Genomic DNA, 13,915 nt, shown 5'->3' with positions numbered 1-13,915 from the left:
AGACATAACCCAACTCGAGTCTTGTTAGACCATGCATGTGTTAAGTAGGGAAGATTAAGTCGACTTGTAGGTGTTGTACAATCCAAGAGATTCGGCTCCGGGACCCAAACTTTCCTAGGATTGTAAGATATAACCCAACTCAATCCATCACAACAATAATTGCTTGCTTATAATTTGAGAACATGTTTGTATGATCATATCCCATGATTCCCCTATAAACCCATGACACCCTAGTGCTTTTAATCAATTGTTTACACCCTTATTTTATTTATCTTGTTAGTTTATTTTCATTGCTATCTTAGTTTAGTAACCTTCTACATCAACCCAATTTGTGACACCCCTAGACACCACTAGTTACAATAGAATCTTCATTTCAATACCCGTCCCTTGGGATCCGACCTTTACTTGCCTCTTTACTAATTGTAGAGTTGTTTGTGAAGTATAAATTGTGTTTTGTATCGACCATTGACCAACGACCACATATGCTTAATTGTGAACACCAAATGGCTCCGATCAAAAATGGCGCCGTTCTTGGGGACGGTGTTTAATTGATTTAAGATTTCTTTTATTGTTTTTAGTTGTGTCTTTTTCACCTTGGGAAGTAAAACTCCTCAAGGTTTGTTCTAATTGTTTTTGAGTTGTTTGATATTTTGCATGTCTAGAAGGTTACAAAGAGATTTGTTACCTTTTGACCGTGAAATCGAAAGAACCTTGACAAATAATAGGAGACTTGTTAGGAGGAATTTGGGAGGTGTTGGTGAAGTTGTTCAACCCACTAGTGAGTTTGTCATTCCTTTCGCAATAGAAGGAGAAGAAAACCCATTAAACAATACCACACAAAATCCACCTACAATGCCTAAATTCTCGTCACACTCTATACCCACCGAGGAGGATCTACCAAATGGTACTCCTACCCCACAACATCTTACCTAAACTTTATTGCCAAGTCCGCCTTCATTCAACTAGTTGAGAGGAGCCAATTCGGGGGAATGCCTAGTGAGGACCCTCATTCTCATATGGAAACCTTTTGTGATTATTGTGAAGCTATCTCTCAAACGGGCGTGACTCAAGACCAAATAAGATGGGTCTTATTTCCTTTTTTCGTTAATCGGCACCGCAAAGCAATGGTTGAAGGGCCTTGATAAGGCCACCCTTGGAATAGATTCTTGGAAGAAGCTTGCTCTAGCTTTCTACAAAAAATTCTACCCACCGGAAAAGACCAATATGCTAAGAGCTCAAATTACGGGTTTTAAGCAAAGGGATGAAGAATCTTTGTATGAAGCTTGGGAGCGGTTCAAAGGTATTTGTCGCTCATGTCCTCACCATGGACTTAGCGAATGGTTTTTAGTGCAACAATTTTGGAATGGTTTATATGAAGATTCAAGGAACATTCTCAATATGGGATCAAATGGAATGTTCACCGAAGTTGATGACAATCAAACATGGAACAAGATTGAGGAAATGGCGGTCCATAATTCGCAATATAGTAGGCCTCGCAAGGCTACTAGAGGAGGAAAGTATGAAGTGGACACCGTTACTCAATTGGGTGCTCAACTTAGTGCTCACATTGACACAATCAACTTGAAGTTTGAACAAGCTATGGCTAGACTTGAGGAAAGCTCAAAATCATCAAAGCATCATGTCAATGCCATGACGGCATCCTCATCAATCCCAAGCGGGATATGTGAGAATTGTGGAACCTTGGGTCATGACTCAAGTGAGTGTAGGGGAACAACCGAGCAAGTCAATGCTTTCCAAGCTTACAAAAGTGGTACCCCTTATTCAAATTTTTACAATGAAAACACCAAGTTCCATCCAAATCTCTCATACAAAAGCCAAAATGTCCAAAACCCTCAAACAACATACACTCCACCACCCATGAGAAATCAAAATCAAAGACCCTTTTTCAATCAAAACCAAGGTTACCAAAATCAAAATCCATACAATCACCACAATGACCAAAGTTTTGATGTCCAAAAAGCGGTCCTCCAAATGCAAAAGAATCAACAAGAATTTTTCACCCAAATGCAAAAAGATAGCCAAGCAAAAGACACCACCATCAACAACATTCTAGCTCACACCAAGATGTTGGAAACACAATTGACCCAACTAGCATCTTCGAGCTCACAAAGACAAAAGGGGCAATTACCACCTCAAGGTAATCCCCTAGACATGAAACGGTTAGTGCCATTCACTTGAGAAGTGGTACAAGATATGAAGCACCGAAGGAGCAAGTTGAGGATGAAGTTGTGAGAGCTAGTGAGAATGAAGTTGTGGTGCAAGTTCCCAAAGAAGGGGAATCATCAAAAGAAGAAAGCTCAAAGAAAAATGAAGACAAAGCCAAAGAAAAGGAGCCCATTGTGATTAGACTTCCTTTTCCAAGTCGTCAAGCCAAGCCTAAATTTGATGATCAACTTGGAAAGTTCATGGAAATTGTGAAGAACTTAGAAGTCTCAATTCCTTTCACGGAAATAATCAATCACGTTCCGGCCTATGCAAAGTACATGAAAGATATCCTCACAAAGAAGAAGTCAATCCGGAAACTTGAGACTATCGCCTTCACTAAGGTGAGTAGTGCAATACTTCAAGGGAGTTCACCTCCAAAGTTAAAGGATCCGGAAGCTTCTCAATACCGTGTACCATTGGCGACACAACGATCAACAAAGCCTTATGTGATCTAGGGGCTAGTGTGAGTGTCATGCCGTACTCGGTAAGTAAAAGGTTGGGAATGGGAGAGCTTAAATGTACCAATATCACTCTTCAAATGGCCGATAGATCGACGAAGACACCGCTAGGGATATGGGAAGATGTCCCCGTGCGGGTGGGAAGTTTTCATCCGGTGGACTTTGTCATTGTTGATATGGAGGAAGATTCCAACATTCCAATCATCTTAGGAAGACCTTTCCTACACACCGCGGGTGCGGTGATTGATGTGAAACATGGAGAGCTCACTCTAGAAGTGGGAGATGAAAGCATAACTTTTAATCTTGACAAGACCATGAGAGCTCCTCGTTTGCATGAGCCATGTTTCATGATTGATCATTATAGCCGGAAAGATGAGAAGAAGAAATCGGAACTCCAATGGAGGAAGAAAGTTGAAGATGCTCCATTCAAAGAGCAAGTGAATTGTGACAAGAAGAGCTTGCAAAGCTCATCAAAATCAACCAAGGAAGAAGAAGATGGCCTCATTGGCCAAGAGAAGAAATTGGGAGAGTTGTCTCCATCCAAGCAAGAGATTTTCAATGATCAACTCAATGAAGTTTGTGGTCTTTGGGACGACGAATTTGAAGGGATCTTTAATCCCTACATTGGGCATGCCATCGATCATGATCAACAACAAGAGCCACGGTCTATTGAGGACCTCTACCATAACAATGAACAAGCTTTTGATTACTTCTTCAAGGTGTTGAGCAACATCAACAACACCTTGAACATGCCTCCTTGACATCTCATCAAGAATGCGAGTTTGGTGGAGTCCTCCCTAAACCACCACTTGTAAATATTTCTAACTCCCTAACTTACATTTAATTTTTGTATTGCATTTTTTGTCATTTTTGGATTTATTTTTACTTTGATCAAAATAATTGTCATGAAAAGAGAGAAGTGAGGGAGGGACTAATGATTTTAATTGATGTGTAGTGCTTTACCTTAGTGTGGGGATGGCAATTGCCTAGGCTATTCATGCCTTAGTAGTGCCCCCGCAATGAAGAACACAAGATTTGAAAGAAAGAAAGAAAGAATGATAAGGGAATGCGTTGGTGCACGGATGGAACTGAATCCGTGTACACAAGGACCAATCCGAGCGGATTCCTGAGAATCCGCCCGTCTGCAGAGGATCCGAGCGTCCTGCTGAGAATCCGCCCGTCTTGGGCTGAGCTAAAAACTGCAAAATTCTTGACTGTTGAAGAATCCGAGCGGATTTCTGGAAAGACGCCCGTCTCACAGAATCCGTCCGTCTTGTGAACGATCCGCCCGTCTTGCAGCTGAAGAAAAACAAAGAAAAATCTCTGGACAACAATCCGTCCGTCCTGCACGAAATCCGCCCGTCTCATCCAAAAAGAATCCGAGCGGATTCCCCAGAATCCGCCCGTCTCTAGGCGGGATTTTTGAAAATTTGAAGCTGAAGAATCCGAGCGGATTGCGCCTAATCCGCACGGATTGTCCCTGCGTCCTAATATTGTCGAGTTCTTTAAATACCCACCCCACCTTCATTCATTCATTCATTCACTCATAAACACTACCCATAACATCAAAACCCTCATCCTCTCCATCTCAAAAACAAAAACCCTCAACAAAACTCACCAAAATCAAATCAAACCATCTTTCAAATAACAAATCAATCACTCCATCTTCATTAACAATCAAAACCAAGCACAAAATCTTCACCTTTGAATTGATTTTTGTTCTCATAAAGGCAAAGCCTTTCACTTTCAAAATCGATTTGGGCATTCTACAAATTGAAGATTTTTGATCTTTTTCTTGGTTAGCTCATCAAATGGCAAGAACAAAGGGAGCAACAAAAGCAAAAGCAAAGGCAACAAAGGCACCAAAGACTACAACTCTCTCTCAAAGGCAAAAAGCTCTACAAATGAAGAAGGCTTTGGCAATGGTGGTATCAACACCAAGCTTGGATGTGCAACCACCTCAACAAATTTCTATGGAAGCATCACACTCTACTCCGGTAATTAATCAACTCTTGCATTATCCGGAGGTAACATTCATTTCCGATTCCCATAGAAATACATTTGTCAAGTTTGCTATGAAACAAATTCAATCCACCAAATTCATATGCCAAGATGCTTTAGAGAAGTTGGGTGTTCTTGAACAAACAAGAGTCTTTTTCAATGCCATGGGTTTAAAGAAATTGTTTGATATGAAGGAAGTAACATACCCCTCCCTTGTCTTAGAATTCTTAAGTTCTTTAAAAGTGACAAAAGTTGAGAATAGGGAAAATATTGAGTTTCGTCTAGCTAACACTAGTAGACGCATTACCTTTCCGGAATTGGGTGAAATTTTGGGTCTTAGCGATGAACATAAATTTTATAAGCAATATGGGAAGTATGATCCCGAGCCTCTTTGGGAGGCAATCTCCGTGAAGAAATTTGAAGATTTTAAAGCTTGTCGTGCTCTTTTGGTCCATCATCCTAGGCATAAGAATATGGCACAAAGTTGTGGGAAATACCATAATTGCTAGGAAAGACACCAATCATTTCACGGGACTCGATTTTATTCTCCTTGAATCAACTTTGAATATTGGAAGAATTCACACCAAGCCTTACAATTCTTTGAGGCTATTGGTTGATAGATGGCTCCATGTAGATAGTGGGAAGAAGGGTCAAACCGTAATTGTTAATGGCGGCCTTGTCACGGTCCTAGCCAAGCACTTTGATCCTAATTTCAATAAGGATAGCAAGTACAAGGCTAAGGATGGTGGCCATCTTATTGATATGTCCACCTTGATTAACAAGTTTAAGTGGGTTGTTCACAATTCCCTTGATACCAAGTATGGGTGGCTTACAAGTGAGGCTCGATCATTCACTTTACCCGCAAAGATTTGCCGTCTTAGTGTCCACCGGACCAACTATTTACTTCCCTATCCGAAGAAGCCGAGTACATCATTCAACAACAAAAGGGTGATCATGAAACTCCCTCCTCTTCCATTGTTATACCACCTTACCCCTATGATTATGAAGAGTTCAAACCACAAGGAGTTGAAATTGGGAAAGACTATGTAACTCTTCTTATGCAAGCCATGCACAAGCAAGCTTATGAAGATCGGAAGAATGCTTATTTGGCTCAATATCCTCCCCTCCTACATCTAGCTAGGCAAGGACTCCTTGATCCATCTTGTCCTTTGCCTAGTTGGGCGGATAGAGAAGCCTTGTTTCCGGGTGCATCTAGGGACGTGGTGGAAAACAATGAGGTTGTTGGAAATGATGAGGAGATTGATGATAATATTGAGGAAGAAGCAAGTGGAGATGAAGAAAGAGATGGTGAAGATGGTGAAGATAATGATGAGGAAGATGATGGTGAAGAAAGCAAAGAAGAAAGTGCCAAGGAAAGTGGCAATGTGACCACTTCTCATGAGGGAAGTGGTGATGATAATAGCATGATGGAAGACTAGCCTTGGAGACTCCTACACTCCCATGGTTTGTCTATATCTCTTTGTATTTTATTTCATTTTGATCATTGTTGGTTTAGTCCTAGCAACATCAAAGGACTCACACCTCGGTTCCTTTGAGGTGTTCTTTATTGTTCCCACTTTTGTAAAATCCAAAATGACAATCTAGTTTCATGCATAGCATAGCATGTGCATGAACTTCCCCATGCTTTGACATTAGCAATAGTGTCTTACTTGGTTTGGGGAAGTTAATGCATACGCAACAGGAGGTAATTTAAATTATCCTCTCCGTCATAACAAAAACCATGCATCATGTAGTATAGCTTAGTGTAGAATTGCATTTAGTATAGAAATCATGCATCATTCTTTGCATAATTTCCATCATTTTGGCCATTGAGGACAATGCCCATATTAGTGTGGGGATGGGAATTCTAACACTTAACTTTTATTCAAAAACCATAAAAATTGAAAAATTTCAAAAATCATAAAAATTTGAAAAATTGAAAAACCAAAAACAAGTTCATTTCCTTTGTATATATTGTCTTGTATATATTGTGTTTGTTCATCCTTGTTCACTTTGATTGACTACGCCACATCCGAGACATGAGGATATTGAAGACCGCATGGTATGATCTTTCCAATCTCCTTTTTCCTCTTTATGTTAATGACTATGTGGCTTTATTTTGATTGATGCGGTAAACCAATGTGAACTTAGGATTGCATTTAGTTTATATGGCATATTAGTTGGTAGAATCATATGCATTAGGATGTGTATATGCTAGTTGCATCATGGCATGTAGTTGCATGTTAGAAAAATTTTGCGAAACCGTCTACTTGGGAAGCTTGACAAGTGTATATAGGCCCTAGTAGATGCTTTTTCTTCTTAAGACTTTGCTTGTTAGAATACTTGTAAAACACCCTAGGATGTGTCATGCTAGTATCCTTTGACCCATGGTTTAAGGCCTAGTCAAGAGTACCTTGTGGTGTGATAACTCCTTGGCTACCGTTTATTCCAAGGTGACCCTTGAAACCATGCATACTTCCATCATTCATCCATATTCTACCATACATTTTTGTCATCAAAGGGAATGGGCACAAAAAGAAATCAATTTGAGTTCAATGAAATGAAAAGTGAAAGAAAGTTTGCCAAAAATGCATCAAAAGAAAAGAGGAGCAAAAATAGAACTCCTAAAGCTTCAAATACAAGGCACCCTCGTTACTAATTGGGGTGACTTTGAAAATGTTCAAAAAGAAATGCAAAAAGTTGTCAAGTATTGAAATGCCAAAAATCAAAAAGAATGGCAAAGAAAGTGTTCTCAAAAAGTCAAAATGCCACAAGAAATTGGGGGGAAAAACAAAAACAAAAGCAAACTCCCAAATGAAACTCAAATTTTATTGATCCCTTTTTCCATCGTATCCATTTTTGTGCATGGTAGAGAGGGGACGACCCTTCTTCTTGTCTAGGCAAGAGGGGGAATTCCGCGATCCTCCAGTGTTTCTAACACCATAGGGAGTCTACTCTTGACAAAAGCATTTAACGATTGAGGACAAAGGTACCCTAGCTTGACACCTTTTGGAGGTGATTTATTGGTATCCTTCTAGGCTTAGTAGTTTGAACAAATTGCATCTATGAAGGATTGTGTACCCTTGAATTGCTTCCCTTGTAGATAATTTCCGCCGCTTAGATGAGGAAAGTGGCTATTCTTTTTGTAGATGCATCCATTATGTGTTTTTGTGTGCTTAATGTTTGGATGTGTCGCCATTTTGGCAAGACCCACCTTGCCTTGCAAGAAGGCATCCTACCTCATGGTTGTCTTGTTGTGAGTTGAAGGGGCGGAGTGAGACCCGCTAATTGTCTCATATCGGCTATTATTATTAGGTTAGGTTAGTATTGGTCCTAGTCTTTGTCACCTCTTTACTCGGGACGAGCAAAGGTTCGGTTTGGGGATATTTGATGCGACCATAATTGGCGCATATTTAGCCCCCGAATTACCATTGTTTCCATGCTTTTTAGTGCCTATTTGGGTCATTTCTTATCTTTAGTTCTTTGTTTTGCATATTCTTTGAGATTTTGATCCCTTGGTAGGAAAGGAGTAAGAATCTTGCATTTTTATGGCAAAACAAGGCTAAATTGATCATATTCAATGACCAAGCATCAAGGAGAGACAAGACTAGAAGGCCTTTGTACATAGCATAGTAGAAGAGCATTGTTGAGAAAAGGATCCTTGAGTCCCCAAGGAAATCCCCAAGGAATTCATGAAGAAAAGGAAGAAAAAGAAGAAGGAAAGCTGCTGAACTACAATCCGAACGGATTGTAGAGAATCCGTCCGTCCTCGCCAGTCCGAGCGTCCTCACCAGGAATCCGCTCGGATTTCCCATGCCCAGTCCGAGCGTCTTGTTCCTTGATCCGCTCGGATCGTCCATCCCAGATCCGGCCGTCCCGACTCCCGGCCCCGCACGGATCACAAAGACAAAGACAGTTTTCGTTCTTCAAGCTACGAAATGAAGAAGCCCTTCTCTCGGATAATCCCGGAGGCTCCTTGCTCAACTTAAAAAGTGTAATTACTAGTTTAGCCCTTAGTTAACCCTAATGCATCCTCCCTAATTTTGACTATAAATACCCCATTAGTCTAATTAGAGGAGCATGTTCTTCTTATCAATAATTAGTGTAGTTAATATCAATCAAATCTCTCTTCAATATTGTAATCAAATATTAATCAAGTTTTAATCCAAGTTTTAGTTCTTTAATCTCTCTCTTGTTCTTACTTTATTTTGGGTAATTGAAGATTATTTGGGTTATTATTGGGAGATTGACAACCTCTCAATCTAGGATTCAAGTACTTCTATTATTCTTGCTTTGTTATTGGAATCATTAGTAGGTATAATCTCTTAATCCCTTTTTAATTATTGCTAATTACTTTCATTTATTCATCATGTTTCATTATGTTAGTATGATTGACAACCTTTCTAGCATGATCAATATGATAATGAGTGAGTAGTCTCTTAGCTAGGGTTTAATGGGTGATTAGGGAAACCAACATGGGGAATGATTCATGCTTAAATTAATATGCTTTCATATCTTATTTGCTTGCTTGTTTTGATCTTAATACATGCACATGTTATATTTGATGAAATGCTAAGCCTATGAATCCTTGCATTTACTATCATCTTCTATCCTTTCAACTTGACTTGTAAGACATAACCCAACTCGAGTCTTGTTAGACCATGCATGTGTTAAGTAGGGAAGATTAAGTCAACTTGTAGGTGTTGTACAATCCAAGAGATTCGGCTCCGGGACCCAAACTTTCCTAGGATTGTAAGATATAACCCAACTCAATCCATCACAACAATAATTGCTTGCTTATAATTTGAGAACATGTTTGTATGATCATATCCCATGATTCCCCTATAAACCCATGACACCCTAGTGCTTTTAATCAATTGTTTACACCCTTATTTTATTTATCTTGTTAGTTTATTTTCATTGCTATCTTAGTTTAGTAACCTTCTACATCAACCCAATTTGTGACACCCCTAGACACCACTAGTTACAATAGAATCTTCATTTCAATACCCGTCCCTTGGGATCCGACCTTTACTTGCCTCTTTACTAATTGTAGAGTTGTTTGTGAAGTATAAATTGTGTTTTGTATCGACCATTGACCAACGACCACATATGCTTAATTGTGAACACCAAATGGCTCTGATCAAGTACGTAGGTGCTTATTTTTGATACTAAAACGACGGTATCAGTGAACTTCGGGACGAAGTTCATTTTAGGGGGGGGGGGGGGGGAGAGAATGTAATACCCAGTAATTTAAGAATAATTTATGAGAATAATTTATTTAATTTAAATAATTAATTAATGACATTTCTAATAATAATTGCGAATAAGACGTTAATTAAATAATAAAGTAAGTAACCAAGTCGGGAATTGGGTTTAAAGCCAATTAAGCCTTGGGCCATGTGTTGTGTATAGATGGGCGGATTTTATTAGGCCTAGTATGAGTATTGGTCGGGATTTGAAACGTGATTTAATAATAATAATAATAATAATAATAATAATAATATGATAAATCCTATAATAATTAGAAAAGGAAATAATTTCCCAATTGGCATCATATACTCCCTAAACCTAGACTATAAATACATAATAAATCTGAAAAGTAATTCATAAAAGTAGAGGAAGGAGATTTAGAAGACGAAAGAGCAATTAACGATAAAAAGGTAAGATCGTCTTAAATAATTCAACTAATATTTTATTTATATTAAAACCATATAACAAGACCATGACTGTATAACATGACCATGCCATGACCTTAACCATACCTCTGCCGTGAGATCTAACCTTGACTGACCGGACCACTGTTGACCGTCGATGGAGGGATGTTGACCGCTACTGTAGGGTGGTTATTGTATATTAAAATCGTGTGTTTAACACGGATTATTGGTTGTGGGACCTAAGACTTAGGTTGGCTAGGTTGTGGGTGATGGGTCGACGATGGTGGTGGTAGTGGGGTGGTTATGGTAATTGTTTGGCCGGAATTCGTGTGGGTTGTCGGGGGTGGTTGGGTGTTTGTGCCGAGTGATTGAACACGGGTTTCGAACCCTCTAATGGTCGAGTCTTGACTTGGGCTTGGTGGAGTTGTGATGTGGGGGAGTAGTCGACCACAGTGGAGGCGTCGGGGTGGTGGCAGGTGGCGGTTGGGGATGGTGGTGGCGGTAAAATAGGGTAAAATAGGGAAAAGGATGCGACCGTCTTAAAACGAGAACCGTGATTGCGTTTGTGACTGTACCGGGGAAAGGGGAGCACCCCTGGAATCACTGTGGGATAGTGGTGTCAATGATGGTGGCCAAAGGTGGTAGTGGTGGCTGTGGTGGTGTTGGCGAGGGGCTTTATACACGGTGTTGTCGATGTCGGGTTTTGGGTAATTGGTAATGTTTGTGGTTGTTGTTGCTAGGGCACGAGTTTACGAGGTGTAAGGGACGGTTGGGCTGGTGGTTGGAGGTCGTCGGGGGTCGTGATGGTGCAGGCTAGTGGTGGTTGATGGGGGTGGTGCCTCTAGGTGGTTGGTAGGGCGTGTATGGTGGCTGCAAAAGGGGTGTGTGTGTGTGTGTGTGTACTGTACACGGTTTGCGTATGGAGTGTTTGAGTTGTGGGTGTGTTTGAGTTGTGATGTGGGTTGTTGTGACGGGGTTAATACCAATTTATTGGGTGGACGGGTTTGTTTATTAAAACGGAATTTATAATTATACGATATTTTAATTAACGTAATTAATTAATTAATTTGTAATTAATGGTATTGTTTGAATGAAGTAAATAATTAAGTAATTGTAAATATATTATTTATCTATAGGCGACTGATATGACTCATATTTGAGCACATTTAGTCCTCGAATTTACCTTGTTCCTATGCTTTATAGTGCATAATTGGGTCATTTACTATCTTTAGTTTCCCATTTTGCGTATTCTTTGAGGTTTCGTCCCTCTTGGTAGGAAAGGAGAGCTAACCTTGCATTTATATGGCGAAATGGAGCTAAATTGATCGCATCTAATGACAAAGCATCAAAGAGAAGACATTACTAGATGGCCTATGTAGATAATGAAGTAAATTGGGCAATGACGAAAGGATCCTTGCAACCTCAACAAGATCCCCGCGGATTGTTGAGGAATGAAGAGAAAAGAAGCTGCCTGACCCAGGATCCGAGCGGATTGCCACAAATCCGGGCGTCTTCTTTAACCACCATCCGAGCGTCCCCAGTCAAGACGCTCGTCTTGAAGCCAAAGGATCCGAGCGTCTCCTCTATGATCCGCTCGGATCACAGGACAGAACCCAACGTGCCAAGACCAAAGCCGCTCGGGACGAGCATATCCATACGGGACCAGCAAAACGGAAATGCTCATTTCCTTGCAGAGGAGCATTTCCTCAACTTTTCTTAAGGGTCTTAATAGTCATTTAAGCCCTTAGTAACCCTAATTTTTGTACTTAATCTTTAGTATAAATACCCCTTTGTACTACCTAGATTATCATCAAGTTGTAATCAATTAGTAAGCAATCATAATGCTCTCTTAATACTTTCTTAATCAAGTTCTAATCATTCTTAATCTTGTAATCAACTTTTAATCTAGTCTTAATACAAATCTCAATACTTAATCTTTCCTTAATTTCTCTATTGTTCTTCGTTTATTTTGGGCAATTAGAAGATTATTTGGGTTTATTTGGAGGATTGACAACCTTCCATCAATCATCAAGTACATCTATTATTCTTTGCTTTATTATTTGGAATCATCTTCATAGGTATAATTCTCTCTTAACCTTGTTTAATTATTGTTAATCATTTTCATTTATTCATCATGTTTTGCCTTGCTAGTATGATTGACACTCTTGTTAGCATGTTAAACTTGATAATGAGTGAGTAGTTTCCTTAACTAGGGTTAATGGGGAATTAGGGGAAACCAACATGGGGATTGATTCATGCTTAATCTAATATGTTTTCATAATTAGTTTGCTTGCTTGTTGTGATTTCAACTTATGCACATGTTATGTTTGATGAAATGCGAGCCTATGAATCCTTGCATTTTTTACCCATCACCTATCTTTTCAACGAGACTTGTAAGCTTATACACCAACTCGAGTCTTATTAGACCATGCATATAGTTGGATAGGAAGGACTAAGTCGACTTGTAGGTGTTGTACAATCTAATCGATTCGGCACCGGGACCCAAACTTTCTTAGGGATTGTAAGCTTATACGCCAACTCAATCCCATCACAACAATTAGTGCTTGCATCTAGTAGAGAACATGTTTGTATGATCAACTCCCATGAATCCCCTACGAACCCATGACACCCTAGTGCTTTTAATCAATTGTTTACATCTCATTTTAATCACCTTGCTTGTTTTTATTACTTTGTTTTTATATTGTTAATTAGTTTAGTTGATCTCCTATCTCAACCCAAATTGTGACACCCTAAGACACAACCATTTGCAATTGAAAATCCGATCTTTACTTACCTCTTTACTAAGAGTAGTTTATGAAGTTATAAATATTGTTTTGGTGAGGTAGCTTTTGATGACGAGTTTAACCCACACCAAAAATGGCGCCGTTGCTGGGGACGGTGTTAACTTGATTTGATTTTCATTTATTGTTTTTAGTCGTGTCTTTCTTTACCTTGGGGAAGTCAATCTCCTCAAGGTTGTTCTAATTGTTTTCAAGTTGTTTGATATTTTGCATGTCTAGGAGATCACAAGGTAACTTGTTACCCATTGATCTTGAAATTGAAAGAACTTTGACCAACAATAGAAGACTTGCTAAAGGTACTTTGAGAGGTATTGGAGAACTTGTGAACATTCAACCAAATAACATTGAGCTTACCAACCCTTTTGCAAGAGAAGGAGAGGATAACCCAATACAAAACCCACCACAAAATCAACCCACAATGCCTAAATTCTCATCACATTCCGTACCGACCGAGGAGAACCTACCAAATGGTACTCCTACACAACAGCATTTGACCGGTAATTTCATTGCCAAATCCGCATTCATACAATTAGTTGAGAGAAGTCAATTTGGAGGGATGCCTAGTGAAGACCTTCACTCACATATGGAGACTTTTTGTGACTATTGTGATGCGATTTCTCAAACCGGAGTTACTCAAGACCAAGTCCAATGGGTCTTATTTCCTTTTTTTTTATTGGTACCGCAAAACAATGGTTGAAAAGCCTAGACAAGGTTACTCTTGGTATTGATTCTTGGAAGAAATTGGCACTTGCTTTCTACAAGAAATTCTATC

The 13,915-nt window shown here is 39.5% G+C and overlaps 1 non-coding gene across 1 annotated transcript; it reads right to left on the bottom strand.

The window, feature by feature from the left end:
• Window positions 1-1,224: 1,224 nt before the first annotated feature.
• Window positions 1,225-1,331, bottom strand: LOC141626039 (small nucleolar RNA R71). The gene has a single exon (XR_012535771.1). It is a non-coding gene; the product is annotated as a small nucleolar RNA R71 (small nucleolar RNA).
• Window positions 1,332-13,915: the final 12,584 nt, after the last annotated feature.

This window comes from Silene latifolia, chromosome X (genome assembly GCF_048544455.1).
Source record: "Silene latifolia isolate original U9 population chromosome X, ASM4854445v1, whole genome shotgun sequence".
In the NCBI taxonomy this organism is placed as follows: domain Eukaryota; kingdom Viridiplantae; phylum Streptophyta; class Magnoliopsida; order Caryophyllales; family Caryophyllaceae; genus Silene; species Silene latifolia.
Note: the sequence above shows the minus strand (reverse complement) of the source record. Positions and strands in the feature narration are given on the sequence as shown.